General features: G+C 38.3%; 1 protein-coding gene across 1 annotated transcript in view; it reads left to right on the top strand.

Annotated features, from left to right (window-relative positions):
- The window catches only part of LOC309871102 (uncharacterized protein), a 54,108-nt gene that overhangs the window by 17,871 nt on the left and 18,678 nt on the right, over positions 1-17,559 (top strand). The gene's annotated exons all lie outside the window — the stretch shown is intronic.

The following is a 17,559-nucleotide window of genomic DNA, read 5'->3' as shown; positions in this document are numbered from 1 at the left end:
GTGTGAAATATGCTCATTGATAAGCCAAAAAAGAGTGTCAGAAGAGTGGGCTCTAGAAGTTAATATCTTTTAAGAATTCCATAAGCAATTGGGATTGAGACTTAAAAAGGTTATATAACCTGCCCAAAGTAGTACAGTTTGCATATAATTTACATTTAAAAACTTTGGATGTCCAACTAAGCCTAAAAGAATGCTTTCAGTAACTACACAATTTTTTTTTAAATGTAAGTTTTAAGAAAGTATTATAGTTTAATTGGCAGTTATTTCCTTCTCAATCACAAATACAATAATAGCACTTCTAAGGACTGATGGCATCCTAAATAAAGTACTATCACAGAGATTTTTGTGATGTTATTTGCCACTTTTCTTTCTATGGTCTCTCATTCATTGATTTCTGCATGAATTGTGCATTGATTTGTGGAAAAAAAAAATAGCAACTTTGTTCTAGGAATTCCACTAAAAACTAAGGACAAGAAGGCTAATGAGGCATAGTGATTAATGTGTTCATAGTCTAGCTGGGGAGAAATATAGAAACAAATAATTATACTATGAGGTGATAAGCCCTGTAGTAAAGATGTACACAATAATAGTATTATCAGAGTACCTATGAGTCACTGCCTCTCTGCCTGGGAGATTTTGAGGAAATGTAACAGAAAAGAGATTGGAGATTAAGTCATGAAAAGAGTTCATTAGACAAGAAAAGATCATGTTTTGAGCAGAGAGAGCAATATATGCAAAGGCCCTGTGTTTGTGGAAGCCAAGAAAAACAAGACTGTACCCACCTCGAGTCTAGCCCAATTTCCAGAGACAAATAACTCAGTTCCTTAAGCCTTAATGTCACCCTCCCCTCCATAAACAAAACTGAAGGAGGCTGAGGTAGAAGGAAAAGTAAATAAAGTTAAATCTCTTCTAGACCCAAATCTCACTAACAAGGACACTTGATAGCAAGAATGTGACATGCCACCAGGAAACTCCCAGTTGTCTTCATGCTAGTGCCTCATTAAAGGGAAAAACGGCCTTGGCTTGATAGTAACCAGGCCTTCAATATCCTGACAGTCTTCTTTACCCTGATAGCCCTTCTGAACACCCCCTTTGTCCTCACCCACCGCCGAGCCCACCCCTACTCTGCCTTTAAAAACACTGACTGTAATCTGGTTCAAGGTCGAAGTCCCTACTCTGCTGCATCGGGTACACTTGGGCCCAAGCTTAAGCTTGTCAAATAAACCCTCATGTGATTGCATCGGTGCTTGGCTCCTTGGTGGTCTCTCAGATGCGAAAACCTGGGCACAACTGTGGTAGGTAGGGGTCCTGGAATAGTCAACAAATAGAGTGAAGATAAGAATCACAGAAACACTAGCAGCAGAGCAACTTGCAAAGGTAAATTGGAACAAAGTTTTGAAACATCCTCTTTGTAGTTATGGGAAACACTAGGGAATTTTTCCCAGCATTTGATTTTTAAATTTCTTTTTATTGTGGTAAAAAAATACATGACAAAAATTTTATCATTTTAACAATTTTAAGTACATAATTCAGTACTATTAGGTACATTTTACATGGTGGTGCCGACATTTGATTATTAGAGATAATTTTGTGGTGAATAAACTGGATTACAAAGCCACTAGATAAAAGATGAATTGGATATTTCAATTGAGATACAATAGGATCAAAGTTAGAATTGGATGCTACTAGAGGGAGACAATTAAAATAAAGTTGATAGGAAGAGGATTATTTGAGGGGAATACAAATGAGCTCCACTGTAGACATGTTATTTTGATATGTATATGAGACATCTGTGGGAAGCCCTTCAGTACACAATTGGAAATATAGTTTCAGAGCTCAGGGAAGATGTGCAACTAGACCCATTAGTCCTGTTGAAGGGAATTATCTTAAGGAAACTGCAAGAAAATGAAGGAAATGAAATCAAGGAAGGGACTTTGATGAGACTCAGCATTTGAGCTCACTAAGAATAAGGAGTCAATAAAGGACACCATGTAGAAATGGCAAAGCACTAAGAAAGAGATTATAAACATTAAATAAGGAGGGCTTCCTGGTGGCTCAGTCAGTTAAGTGGCTGACTCTTGATTTTGGCTCATGTCAAGTGATTTCAGAGTCATAATCTCAGGGTTCAGAGTTTGATTCCCACATCAGGCTCTGCACTCAGTGGGGAACTGGCTTGAGGATCTCTCTCTCCCCTTTGCCCCTCCCCCACTGCTCTCTCTCTCTCAAATAAATAAATATTTTTTTAAAAAATCAAATAAGGGAAGTATTTCAAGTGGTAAGAGCATCTAACAAGTATCAAATATTATATTCAAAGAGAATAAAGCTTTTAAAATAGATCATTGGATTTGATAATTAAGAGGTCATTGTTGAGTCTAGCAAGGGCAATTCCATAGTCTTTTTGGGGATGAGGTTATGGGCAGAAGTGGATTAGAGTGGGTTGAAGAATTGATAGCAGAAATAATAGGAATAAAAATATGAGAGAATAAGAATAGTGATAGACAATATCTATGGAACACTTATACAGTGTCAGGCATTGTGCAAATGCCATATAACATTATGCCATTTAATTCTCATACCAACTTTTTGCAATAGGTATCAAAATTTCATAGTCTTAGAAGAATTATATAACTTGCCCAAAGACAGACAGATATATATATATAATTTTGTTCTTATAGCTTTCTTGAAATACCAAAGCCAGGTTTACACTAGTCTGTATACCATTGACAAAGAGAAAATGGAAACTTAGAATATTTACAAAAGTAAGTGCAAAATATTCTTTCAAAACATTTGGCTCAGTGGGTGAAAGCCTCTGCCTTCGGCTCAGGTCGGGATCTCAGGGTTCTGGGATCAAGCCCCACATAGGGCTCTCTGCTCAGCAGGGAGCCTGCTTCTTCCCTTCTCTCTCTGCCTTCCTCTCTGCCTACTTGTGATCTCTGTCTGTCAAATAAATAAATATAATCTTAAAAAAAAAAAAATTTGACCACAAATGGGGAGGAGACAAATCAATAACTACTTGAGGAGGTAGTAATACTGAGGCAAGTTTGGGGGTTTTTTTGGTTTTGTTTTGTTTTCTTTTGGAGGGGTGGTAAGAGGCAGAGTTATTTTAAGATTGCAGCAGACTTAAACTTTTTTTTTTTTTTTTTTAATTTGACAGACAGAAATCACAAGGAGGCAGAGAGACAGGCAGAGAGCAGGCTCCCCACTAAGCAGAGAGCCTGATGCCGGGCTCGATTCCAGGACCCTGGGATCATGACCTGAGCCGAGGCAGAGGCTTTAATCCAGTGAGCCACCCAGGCATCCCAGACTTAAACTATTTTAATTAGATAAGTAAAAGAGTGTTTCAGTAATGCAAAAAGGAAAGAGAATCATTAGTGGAATGAGAGGCCAAAGAAGGAAAGAAAATAAAATCTTCAGTTCGTGGGTCAAAGACTTACTCTCTTTCTCAGAATTAAATCTGGTCTGAGACAGAAGAGGAATGTGCGACACCATATATAGATAACAATATGGTAGAGAAGTTATGGAGTTTTTTCCTGATATTCACTTTTTCTGACTGTGGAATATGATTGGAGATTTAAAGGGTATAATAAATATTTACAGAGTATAATAAAGAGTATAATAAATATTTAAAATGAATGTCTCAAAGAATTGAAAAGAATTTCTTTGAATTCTTTGAATATTATAATTCTATTGAATTATAATAGTAAGTGTGCTAATGGTGCAATTTAAAGTAGAAACCATTACCTAGTGTGAATACCAATAAATATCGTTATATAATTCACCTTTCCCAGTGTGTGAGCCATTGTTAATAACAGAAAATAGAAGATGATGCTCCTATTGATCCAAGGACAGTGACTGGCTTTAATAACATACTAGAAAAGATGAGACAGGGGAAGAATGCAGGACAGTGGTGAAACTATCACTATGGGGAAAATTAGTACAGGACTGCCAAGCAGGGTAGGGTTAATTACAGAATTGCTGATTGGGATGAAAGAAGAAAGAGTAAAGAAAGAGACTTGGAGATACGAGGTAAGCGGTGGTTGTGAGAACATGAGGTTTTCAGAATTTAAGCTTTCAGAAGTACCCCTGAGAGTTGACTCATTCATTCGAGGGTTCCATCTTAAAAGTATTTTGCTAAAGAAGGAATGAGAGATCCCCAAATTAAAATCATGTCTGGAAAAAGCAATTTAAAAGTAAATACGGGTTTTACATAATTTGACATTTTACTCCCAGTTGAGTAATTCTTTCAGCATATTATTCAAACAGTAGCTTTGACAGAGGAAAGTAATTCTCAAGAGTACAATTCCAGTAAAAACATAGAAATTCCGAGGCCTAACCTGATTTTCTGAAAATCGATCCTTTTTCTCACACCTCTCTGAAACAGACCCTCTTCCAGTACACAGAGCAGTTCCTTTTTGACCCCAAGTTCTGGTTGATGCGGCTACTACTCCTATTTCTAGAAACCAGCATTTCCCTCAAGGTTAACATAACCTGTGAAAACATAACCATTACTCTTCCTCAAGGCTTAGTTTTGTATTTGTAATCAGTCACTGATGATTGGCAATCATTTTTGAGGACATTTACTCATGTTTTCACATCTCTTTATCACTAAGATTGCTCTCAAGTACTTGCATAGTATCAATTTGCATAATGTACTCCATCAGCATTTATGTGACATTTTATTATTTCATCTTTTCTACTGCCTTTTTACCCTCTGCCTTTAACATGATTAAGAAGGAAAAAAGAAAGCTTTCAATGACAAAGGCACCCAAAGATGGAGCATAAACAAATATCCATGTCTACTATTTTATTATTTTACTACTTAGATAATTCTTAATAGCTAGTAAGGCAAGGGATTTCTTAATGAGTTGCATTTTACCCATGATTAGCTTGTTTTTATGAAGAATGTAGAAACTACCTGAAAACCAAAATCTAGATACAATCAGCTAACTTGTATTTACACATTTTCTTTAAAGCTAACTTACTTTATAGTAATTAGTATGTGGCAAAATGGGCTCTTACCATGCTACCTGGTCCTGTCCAAATGCTATTTGTCATAAAATCTTTTCTGATTTCTTCAGACACAGTTAAATACTTCCTTATCTGTGTTCCCAAGGAACTCTGCTCCTATATGTCATTTATCACTTACCACATTGCATTGTGCAATCTGTTTGCAGATCTGCATCTTTCTTTAGACTTTGACCCATTTAGGGTTGCCGCTGTCTTATTTATCTTGGAATCCACAAAAGCAAAAAAATGCGTGACTTGAATGCTTTGTAATTCAAAACAAATGTTTAAAAACATTTTTGCCGCAGTATGAACTATATGAAGAAAATTATGCAAATCCTAAGTGCACAACTCGATGAGTGAAATGTATTCAACTTTGGACATGAGATGACCCCAGACTCATTCTCTGTGGTTTCTTACTCAGAGGGACTTCTCAGACGGACCCTTACTGACCCCTCAGGGTCACTATCCCTTTCCCTTGTCCGAAAGTAACCACATCCAGACTTCTGACATCATAGATCAGTTTTATAAACTAGTAGCAAAAAAACTGCTTTATGTAGTTTTTGTGAACCTATGTGATTTGGGGGTAAATGAAATTGTGCTTTTTCTTTTTATCTCTTTATTTTATGTACATATGAATAAAACAAACTGGAGTCAAGTTCAAGAGGCAGAATAATTCAAATTTAACTATACCAACAGAAGTGTCAGGCAGTGTTAATAATGTTCATCTAATTTGAACATAATGAATACGGATATGATACACTAAAAAGTAACTGTCAAATCATTTCTCTGATTTTCCAGGAAGAGAGAAACAGGTAATTTTCACTTCTTACCTCAACCACCATGTCATTTGTAAGCTGGAAATTTAATTGTTGTTATAGACTGAATTTTTGTGTTCTCCTAAAATTCCTGGGTTGAAGTTCCAGTCCCCAGTGTGATGGTATTTGGAAGTGGGGCCTTTAGGAGGTAGTAAGGTTCTGATGAGATCTTAAGGGCCGGGCCCTCCTACGGGATCAGTGCCCTAACGGGAAGAAACACCAGGGAGCTTGGTTTCTCTTTGACCTTGAGCACACAAAGAAGTCATGTGAGCACACACTGAGAAGGTAGCCATCTACAAGGCAGGAAAAGACCTCTCGGTAGAACCTGATCATACTGGCCTGCTGCTCTCGGACTTACAGCCTCCAGAATTTTGAGAAATAAATCTCTGTTGTTTGCGCCACCCAGTCTATGGTGTTTTGTTACAACAGCCCAAGCGGACTAAGACAGTGGTATTTTTAAATTTCAGTATTTGGTATTTGGACCACAAACTTCTCGTGTATTTGTAATAATTATTTCATTTTCCCGGGATGAGTATAGGAAATGCAGATGAAGCCCAGCTCTGTCTTCCTGCACCTAGATGTATATTAGTTTCTTAAAACAAATTGAATTTTGCCATTGAGATTTCATGATAGCTCCTTTTCTAATGTTAATATTGTAATTAAACGTTGTCAAATTAAGAGTAGGTCTTCCATTTGGAGCAGTGGTTCTCAGTGAGGATGATTTTGCCTTTGAGGAGACATTTTTTCGTTGTCACAACTCATGGTGCGCAGGTGGGGTGGGGTGGGGGGTTGTTAAAACTTAACGGGTAGAAGCCAAAGATAACGCTAAGTATCTTCTTCTTTTTATTTTTATTTTTTGTAGCTTTAGAACTTTATTTTTTATTATTATTTTTATTTTTTTTATAAATATATAATGTATTATTAGCCCCAGGGGTACAGGTCTGTGAATAGCCAGGTTTACACACTTCACAGCACTCACCATAGCACATACCCTCCCCACCCTCTCCCTACCCCCCTACCCCCTGGGCCACCCTCAGTTTGTTTTGTGATGGTTTCTTATGGTTTGTCTCCCTCCCGATCCCATCTTGTTTCATTTATTCTTTTCCTACCCCCCAAACCCCCCACGTTGCATCTCCACTTCCTCATATCAGGGAGATTATATGATTGTCTTTCTCGATTGACTTATATCGCTAATTGCTGAGTATCTTCTGACCAGGGAACGGTTTGCCACAACAAAGCATTGTGCAGCTCTAAATGTCGATGATACTAAGGTTGAAAACAGCTGAATTAAAAGTAATTTCCATACATTCCTGTTATCTGTTAGATATTTTGATGCCTAAGCTTTAACAAATTTTGAGTTACATACTTAAAGTCATTTTTGTTTTACTTTGCATTTTTAATTTCAAGGGGATTAATATCCGTTTAAGGGAAATAGAATTAGAAATGCTTGGAGAAATACAGGAACTAAAAATGTTCAAACATGACTTCTGGTACATTCATTCTGTCTTATAAGTTTCAAGAAAAGGAAAGTCTGCCTTGGTTTAAATGTACTTTGGACCATACTAAGTTCCAGATAGACATTATTATTTACAATAATAATTACAGATACTCTGCATCATCCAGATACTCTCTTCACCTCTCCTTAACACTACTGCATTTTTTTCATGAATTGTTAGATACTAATTCTAAACAATTATTCTCTTCAGCTTCAACTTGACTAAATTTGCATTCTCTGTGTAAATTAGCAGCATGTGAATACTTTTCTAGTGCAAAGAATACTAGATATGGTTTACTTTCTAGAGCAGAGGTCATGGAATATTTCTATACTTGCATGTTGTGTTTGGCTTTTTTAAACATGGTAACATTCAAGCAGTGATTCTTTATATGACTTTGCCGAAGGTAAAACTCCAACTAATGGTGTCACTTTAGTAAGAAAAAATGTTGTTTACATCTTACCATGCTTTATAATAAGGCACATATATTAGTAAAGAAGGCGACGAGGAGAGAGGCAAAGAAAGAGCAGCAGAGGAGACAGATTACAGGGGGCTGTATATATTATCACCCTGAAGTCAGTAGGGAAGGCTGCTAAATGCTCTAACAACTGTAATAGCCTATCTCATGTTAATTCTAGCCTGAAGCTTCCTGACACTTCTTGTTCAGAGATAATGGGGACAAAACTACTCCTTTCTTTTTTTTTTCCTGAACAAATTTTTTTTTCTTTTCCCAAGGATGTCAAATAAATTAAGCAGTCTTTGCAAACAGCAATACAAAAGCCTTTTGCTTTGTAGGAATTCCCAGTAATAACGTGCAAGAGTTATTACCCTTGATACTTAGTAGATTTTTTAATGGCTAGCAATAATCGTTTTGATTGAATATTGGCTTATAATAGGCTTGTAAAGGAATTCAAGCACCCTTAACTGCTTTCAACTTTAGCTTCATGTGCCTCGGGAAAATCTTTCAAACAATAGATCTTGGAGTCATTAACATGGACATATTTTATAAAAATGAAAGTTAATACCTATTAACCTCAAAATTGAAGCCAATTAAAATTGACTCTTTATATTAATTTTTAATACTTCAATGTATTATTGATTGTCTTCTTTGAGAGGAAATAATTTTATGGCAACTTGCAGTTTAATTTCCTTGGACATTCAGCTTTCTTTTAAGCAAAGAAATTTCATCATTTTCAAAATTCCTGGCATACAAATTAACTGGGACTTTTCCTGAATGCCTCATGAAAATATTGCAGATTTCGTCAACCAGCTGGAAAAAAAATTAGGATTTTTTTTGTTTGTTATAAGAAATATAAGAAAGTATGTGTTTGAAATATTGGAAATCAAGGTTGTTTTAATATTTTGTTTGATATTTATGCCTCCTCAGTGAGGGTGTTTCTAGGCTATACTGTTTTACTAGACTTTGAGAGTAAGAAAGAAATACTCTAGAGGCTAATCTACTGAAAAATATGTGAAGTGATTCCACTCTGAGGCTGTAGAATCCACTAAAAACTCAGCTTCTATAGCATGAAGGACGGCAAGAGAAGCAGATTTGAGGTGAAATTGGACTCTGAAGAATTATGAAAAATGATTTCTTACTTGTTGTTTTATCACTTCCTATCTATCAGGGAAGAGTAGGACCAGTAATTGAAAAACACACTAGTTGAGACCCTGGAGTGTTTCTGCCCAAAGGACACCACAGCGTAGGGCTATTGGGAAGATGGTTATAAATTGAAAGGTCTGTATCTGCTACTCTTTTTTTCCTTTAAAGCCACCAGTGGTAAAAATGACAGAATCTCTCAGATTGCCAAGGAATTTCCATGATTACCAGATTTTTCGTAAGCTACTCAATAATGCACTTCTGAACCCCTCTTGTTATTTTCCCTTGTAGACTTTAATATTTCTTTAGCTTTCATTGGTTGTTGATTTTGATTCTATGATGTATGTGGAGTATTGAAATCTTTACCATGCCTTTACAACACAGAAAAAGTCCATTGGCTTCTTGAACAGACAAAAATTTCATCACTACATAAGCTTCATTAGGTAGAGAAACCATATAGTGGGCCTTCATTTAATAGTTATTGAATTAGTAAAGAGATGCTCACATGTTCTCGTACATTTAAACAGACCACTGATTGAAACAATGGTGGAAAACAAACTGATTAGAAACCAGTTGGTCATGGGGCGACTGGGTGGCTCAGTAGTTAATCATCTGCATTCAGCTCAGGTCATGATCCCAGGGTCCTGGGATCAAGCCCCAAGTTGGCTCCCTGCTCGGTGGGAAGCCTGCTTCTCCCTCTCCCATCCCCCCTGTTTCTGTTCCCCTCTCTCACGATCTATCTCTCTGTCAAATAAAATAAAATAAAAATAAAATGAAACGAAACCAGCTGGTCATAATTTTAGGATCTACTTTTTGACTTGTGTGCACAGAATTAATGGCATTGACTCATAATCAGTAGAACGTACTTGTTAAATGATGCCCCAGTGCTGGTGTGGGGTTACGCCAATTTCTCTATCAATCACAAGGGCACCTTTGTAATAGGGACTTCTGGGGCTGATGGTAGGGTCTGTCACCTTAAAATATAACCATGGGGGCATAATTGAAACATATGACTTTAGACTAATTGTTATCATATTCTAAGCAGGTATTTAAACACAACCGTAAACTCTGGATTATCCACAACATTCCTATTAGTGAGTAAGCATCTGTCTTAACATTGCTCCTTCACCAGGTTTGGTTCCCCCATCGCTGCTCCTTGGGGTCTTTTTCCTGCCACTCTATACCTATCTTGGGACCACAAGCCTTCCTCCTCCCCACCACACACCCCCTACAATGATGTCTCAGGCCAGACTCTTTGCTGACACCTGCACTAATAGCAGGGTAGATTATCTACTGTTCTTAATTATGTCTCCCACAGCTTGCCTCCATTAGCTTGGATAATTGACTGTATGTACAACATTCATAAGCAGAACAATGTGCTATAGGAAAAAATTAAGGGAGAGAAAAAAATGAATCTTTAGTTTATCTAAGATTAGCTATGTGTGGTGTCAGGCGTTGTACAGCATCTGGAGTTTTGGGGGGAGCATCTGGTTTTCTTTTGTTTGAAAGTCATTAAGAATTCGGAATGCACTTTTCAAAGTGTAGGAAGAAGTGCTGCATAAATTCTTCAGAGGAAAGGTATTCAAGAGAGAGAGTTTCAAAAGGGAAAGTTGCACTCTCATTCCTGAAAGGTCTGCAAGTAGGAAATGATGAGAGCTGGTAAAGAAGAGGCCAATTGGCCGTGAGTTTCAGACCTGCCTTGGAGGCCTAGAGAGGGTGAGGCTATAAATTCAGGGGAAATTGGTCATCAACAGAACTACGGAAGAAGAAGAAAACCGTATTGCTATATTCTTTGAGTCAATCCTATAGATTGCCCCTGTAATTTGTGTCCTTCTGACCGTGGGTACTTATCCCTTTTACATGACTAGTAACTCCAAATATTGACTAGATTTAACTATTTCCCCAAGTTGACAGATGACGACACTAGAATTTAAACTCAGAGAGTATGATGCTTGAGGATGCAATGTGATTTAGCATGCTGTTCAAACCATTTGGACGGTTTCAAAAATTGCAGCTCAGAGTTGTATTGCTTTAAAAGGAAACAAATAACTACCCCCCCAAAAAATAATATGAAATTATTACTACAAGTCTCTATTGCCTTAAATATGTAAATAGTGAATATTATATATAGGGAGAGTGAGAATGAAAATAAATTTGTGGTTTAATTGTCAAAGTACTTCCTTAAAGGAAAGAAACCTCGGGGCACCTGGGTGGCTCAGTTGGTTAAGCTTCTGCCTTCAGCTCAGGTCATGATCCCGGACTCCTGAGATCCAGTTCCATATCCAGTCTATATCAGCCTTCCTGGTCAGCTCTTCCTTCTCCCTCTGCCTCCCCGCACCCCCTCACTGCTGTCCTTGCTCACTCTCACTCTCTTTCAAATAAATAAATAAAATCTTAAAAAAAAAAAAAAGAAATCTCAGTAATACTCAGATAAAAACAGGATTAGAGAATTGTTCAGCAGTGAAGTAATAACTCAGCACTTCTTTTTTTTTTTTTAAGATTTTATTTATTTGAGAGAGAGAGAGAGAGAGAACAAGCAGGGGGAAAGGCAAAGGGAGAGGGAGAGGCGTCTCTCTGCGGAGCAGGAAGCCCAAGACATGGGGCTCAATCCCAGAATCCCAGGATCATGACTTGAGGCAAAGGCAGATACTTAACTAAGACATCAGGCACCCCAATAATTCAATATTTCATTTTTCTTTGTGTTAAATTAAATAATAATGCAAACTTCTTTAATTTATGTATTTTAAAATTAATTCTCATAATGAAAATAAAGGTCATTTATATACTTACCTATTAGGAATACTTTAGATAACCTACTAAGACTCCCTGATATATTATTACTATTGAGGTTCTAGGAGAAGAAAAAGATAATTTTGCTCTCAAACCTCTTATAGGCTGACCTCACAAAAATGAGTGTGCAAAAAAGGAAGTGTACTTTAAAGGGATTTGTTAACAGATCTGGCGTGAGACATAGCTGCTTAAAGCTTCTTTTAAAAAAAAAAAATTCACATTTTATCTTGCTTTGTTTTGCATGCTGCTAGACGTGTTTGAAGCTGAAAGGTTTTCACTTGTGTTTCTGCTGACTTGCACATTTCACACAATAGGCCTCGTTATTAAGGGTCTTATCATGGTCAGTGCAATTTGCAGTGTTAGCTAATTTTTTTGAAACTAGTAGTGAATTCGAAATTAATTACAGACTATTTCGGGTTCATTAGTGTCCATGAAGCGTTGGATGCCTGTTTGTTTGTTTTTAATTGATTAAAAGGAACAAAGACAACCCATGCGGCTTTTCTCCTGTGCAGAAACGAAGTGGGGAGATCTTCAACCAAACAGAGATGGTAGTAGACGCAGAGACAATGTAATCAGATGATCGGGCCATGAGAGAACAGATGCATCTACCCTCTCTGCTATTTAGACATCACAAAGCATGCAGTAAGAGGGAAAATGTTAAAATAATTGAGTGACAAAAAAACAAAGAAAATAACGCAAGTTTTACAATTTCATGCATATTTACCAGAAGGGGTCAAAGTTCTAAGCATTCCATATAATCAAATAATTTATTAGGTTTGTGAGGTTAACTGCTTACAGCTAAACAACTTGTAGCTTAATTGCTTCTCATACTAGAGTAGAGTTAGAAATGTCTTTCTGCCCCCTATCCCCAAAGCAGGAAACCCAGCCTCGGGCACTGAGACTGCTCTACAGGAAACAGTAGGTAGCATAATTCAGCCATGTCAAATTAATGTTGCTATCCTGGGAACATAGATAGCATAATGAAGGAAGAATAAGGACATTTAGGAGAAAGAGTCCTTCAGTAGGACATCCCTTCTGGTTTCTATTTGTGTGCATAAAATAATGATTTATAGCCCTTAAAAATAATATTCCGGGAACTAATTTTGAGAGACTAGATATGCATTTTAGATTCACCCTTTCGCATTCCTTTTTAATATTTAGCAATTCTTTGTCATAACTATCCAAGTTTCTACCAGGGGCAAGGCGTGGAGCATTGTAAAAAACCTGAGCAGGGAAATAACGGAACTGAATATATTTTTGTGTGTGCTGTTCTCTATATAAATCTCCTTGTAAGCCAAGTCCATGACTGCTCTTTTGCTCCTGTGGTTTAAAGTCATCCTCGCTCTCGTTAGATGATAGATTATCAGCAAAGAGAAACAGCAGGTTTGAATTCACAATGATAGATAATGGGCTGAATTAAAGTGTGCTCTTGAACTTGGTTGAACAGCCAGCCTCATCACTTGAGACGGTTAAAAATACACTGGATCAAGGAAAAGAAAATGCCCTTCAGGGAAAATCATTTTCTATATGCATAGATAATCTGTCTTTTCAAGATTTTGTTTTCTGTGAAAAGTGGAACTAATGGTATACCAACAGGAGTCTGAGAAATCTTCTTTAAACTCGCACACACACACAAAAGCTAACAACTGCTGTGTAAGAGCAGAGAAAAGGCAGCCTGTCCTCTTACGTTGGGTGCCAAGTGACAAATCTGGGATGGGCTCAACTATGCCCATTATGTACCACTTAGCAGAACACCCAGTGCCTTGGTCTAGGCCATCCATTCAATACCATTTGTATAATTCACAGAGAATGGGAACGAGGAGTAATTCATACGAATGATTAGAAAATTATCTAAGACGGTGAGTAGAGAGGATTGTACTTTTCCATAACTCATAAAGTCATATTTTGGCACTCTATTCTGACCTGTGAGAAATCACCTCCTTGAAGTATTCAACAAAATACACAAATACTGGTAGACGAAAGTTCCTAAATCATCACCAGAAAAATACTCAAAGGCACAGTTCCCAAACGAAGTTTCATATGTTTAATACAATTTTGAAAATTATACCTATTCAAGAACTAAAGTATTAGCTTTATTTCCAAAACAATCTTGGACACAAATGCAGTGGTGATTAAACAGAGAGAGAGAGAGAGAGAGAAGAGAGAGAGAGAGAGGAGAGAGAGAGAGAGAGAGACTGAAAGTCATCTTACTCCATTATTTGTTTTAATCAGCAATAGCAAATGAGATATGACCTGTTCCAGATATTTGGATTTCTTAATGCGTTGCAGTAAATAGATTGTTGTTCATATTATAACAGATTGGACTCATTGCCTGGGGGGGGAGCGCTGCATTATAATTATAAAATGTTGCCAGAGGGTTTACTAGACAATATTTCCCCAGGTTCTAAATTCCTTTTAACAGGAGAGTTCATTGTGTTTTATAAACATTTATGTATTACCATTGAGTAAACTTCTGAGGTTTCGATTTGTATTTCTCTTTCTGAGAGAAGCATGAGGGCATTTTATATTATCTCTTCTAATATGTAGTGTATCTGTGGCTAAAAGGAAGTCAGCTCTATAAGGAACCAAATATTGCAAAGGTATGTCATCAGATTTTTATGTGTTTCTGAACATTGCAGATAAAAATATGCTCTAGAAAACTTTCCGGTCAGTTTCTGAGAAACAAAGTTTGCATAAAGAAAAGTAGTGTTGGGACGCCTGGGTGGCTCAGTGGGTTAAGCCGCTGCCTTCGGCTCAGGTCATGATCCCAGGGTCCTGGGATCGAGTCCCGCATCGGGCTCCTTGCTTGGCAGGGAGCCTGCCTCTCTCTTCACCTCTGCCTGCCTCTCTGCCTGCTTGTGTGCTTTCTCTCTCTCTTTCTGACAAATAAATAAATAAAATCTTTAAAAAAAAAAAAAAGAAAAGAAAAAAAACGAAAAGTAGTGTTATCTTCACACAATTCGCAAGTTGCTTTTATTTCCCATTTTCACAATACGAATTCCAGTTTCTTCACTGGGGATAAACCAGTGTTTACCCACGCCAGCAGTCACCTTTCTGCTCTCCCTTCACCCCACACTTCATCCCTGGGCTGCTCTGGTCCTTTTACCCTTTAATGACTAGAACCAGGGAGATAAAAGAAATGAGAAAGAGCTTACTGACAGGCACAGGTGTATTCCAGGGATGGTGCTCTGTGAACCGTGGTTGTTTGCTCATGGGTTACTCCCTGGGGGGATGGTTTCCCTGGTTTCTCAGGTACAGCTCTAGCTAAGCTCCTTCACTTGCAGTACTTCTGAGGTGGGCAATACTGGTCTCAAGTAGTCCATTCAACTTATGATCCCTACTGCAGGCACTGGGGCATCCAGACGTCCATCCTCTGGTTGGAATGACATTGACCTACCAGTCAGTCATCTATGTAAATTTAAAAGGGCTTCAGTCTGCACGTGGTACACATCTTGCCCACAAGTCAGAGAACAATATATACCTTTCTTTGGCCATCAGTGAAATTCGCTCCTGCCAGTATATACTCTGCTCCATGGACCTTCTTTTTTTTTTTTTTTTAATTCTCTAAGTCCTTTATTATACAATGTCATCTATTTGGGAAAGAGGCGCTGAAGGACTAACGGGTACATAACGAAGTAGACAAGTACGCCAACTTTTTCTCTTTTCTTTTTAAAATTGGGCATTTATAAACAAAAAAAGCATATGTTAATTACATAAAAATAGTTTTCTATAGTAAAATAAGTCATCCCGTCGTCATCGGTAATAGCAAAGGAGGACCGCCATGCAGATGCTTATCCTCCACGGACCTTTTAAGATAGAGTCCAGGTACCAGTTTCTGGGTCTAGCAAATTTCAAGGGCTGAATGCCTGTCTTAATTAATGATCCTCGCACTTGGTTTCCATCAAGAGGGAGAAACTACTTTTCCTTTACCCAATGCTTGGGTGTGTCTGTGTGTGCGCGCACACGCTCAAGCACGGAAGGAGGATGGGTGTTAAGGGACTCCAAAATTTCTCTACAAGCCTCAGTCCGGAAATCGGTGATGGGTTGAGGTTTGCAAATCAGGTGTTACCTCTCTCTTAGTAACTCTGCACACAGAATGCACCTCTTCATTTTGGGAATGGCAACATACAGCAGGCATGGTTTGGTTCTTGACCTTCCAGCAAGAAGCTAATAGAAGACAGAAGGAGTCATGCTTTAAAATCCTTTTCGATGTATATGTGGGTGTGAATTTTGTCCTGAAGGCTACAGTCAGGATAGAATTTTCGATAGGTGAACAAAATAAATAAATAATGTAGGGGGTTCATTCCAGCAGCAGCATAGGCAATGGATGGGAGGAAATGAGATCTATTTTAAGGAGATGTGTTAGGGCAGAGTTGCAGTAACCCAGATAAGACCTAATCAAGGAATTAGAATCTGTATAGTGTGGTTATTCATTGCTGACCACGGGTGAGAATAAGAGACATTAAACAAGGTTTCTGGCTTAAACAACAAAACAAGAAGTGATGCCATTAATTGAGATGGGGAACACAGGAGGAGAGTAGGCTTGGGTGAAAGATGGTGGTCAAAGAATCCGTGGGTTATGTTGTGAAAGATAACTATGTGTTTCCACACATATATGCACGTCATCTATAACATTAATGTGTATCATGTAAATTCTTCTCAATGTATCCTTTTGCCACCTTTATATAAAAATCTAAATTGGGGCACCTGGGTGGCTCAGTGGGTTAGGCTTCTGCCTTCAGCTCAGGTCATGATCTCAGGGTCCTGGGATCGAGCCTCGCATCGAGCTCTCCGCTCATCGGGAAGCCTGCTTCTCCTCCCCAGCCCCCGCCTGCCTCCTGCCTACTTGTGATCTCTCTCTCTCTCTCTCTGTCAAATAAAAAAATAGATAAATTTTAAAAATCCAAATTGGAAGACTCAGAAAGAAGCACAGGATTCAGGTGACTCCATTGCAAACTTCAGGCAAGATTTTGGTGCCTGGGACAGGAAAACAAAAATAAGCATCATTTGTATGTTTCCACAGTCACGACTAGAGCCCTCTAGATGGTACATGCCTACTTCCAGCTAGAGATCATTGGCACATCACTGAAATACTAACTTGATACCACACTATTATGCTGAGGTTTGGGAGACCAAATTGGGGCTCCAATGATGACTGGGGCCTCATCAAGTACCTTTTTTCAAATGAGTAAAACTTTGTTCACCTCTGCAATGGTTCATCCCATTCCACCAATTTAAAGTAAGAAAGAAAATGGGGATTCAACTTGTTCACCTGGAATCAAGTGTTAGCCTGGAAATACTTTCTTGTGAATCAACTATCAAATTGTTTACTTGAGTGATGGCTAAAATATTTCAGGGCTTTCTGAAGCCAAGTGGACTGGCTGCCTTTTTTCATGCCTCTATCTCCTTGTTAGTGTTATTGAGAGAAGGCCTCATGTAGACAACAAAATGGAGTCTCTCATTCAAGCCGGAGACTGGGTCTAGCAAAGACGGAAACAGTTAAGGTACTACAGCTATGGGATATCGGCAGGACCAACACCAGCTGTTGCCCCAGAACTGATAAAAAGCAGAACCCGAGGAGGTCTGCGGGGACCCAAAACCAATTAAATTCCTTTAAAAAGAGGAGGCTTGGAGCAGCAAACTGTCAGACTCTTCAGACCTGACTCCTCCATTCTGACCACATAAAAAGGGCAGCTGCTACGGAAGGCTCTGCCCCATCCATCTCCAGACAGAATGGAGAGCCTCCCCTCTTTGAACGTCAGAAGCAGTCAGTGCCAAGAGTCGACCCAGACCAGACCAAGGCCTTAGCTCAACAGGCACCCACAGACTGACTGGGCGTTTGGTTCCTTCACTT

Source organism: Mustela nivalis (genome assembly GCF_964662115.1).
Source record: "Mustela nivalis genome assembly, chromosome: 1".
NCBI lineage: Eukaryota > Metazoa > Chordata > Mammalia > Carnivora > Mustelidae > Mustela > Mustela nivalis.
Note: the sequence above shows the minus strand (reverse complement) of the source record. Positions and strands in the feature narration are given on the sequence as shown.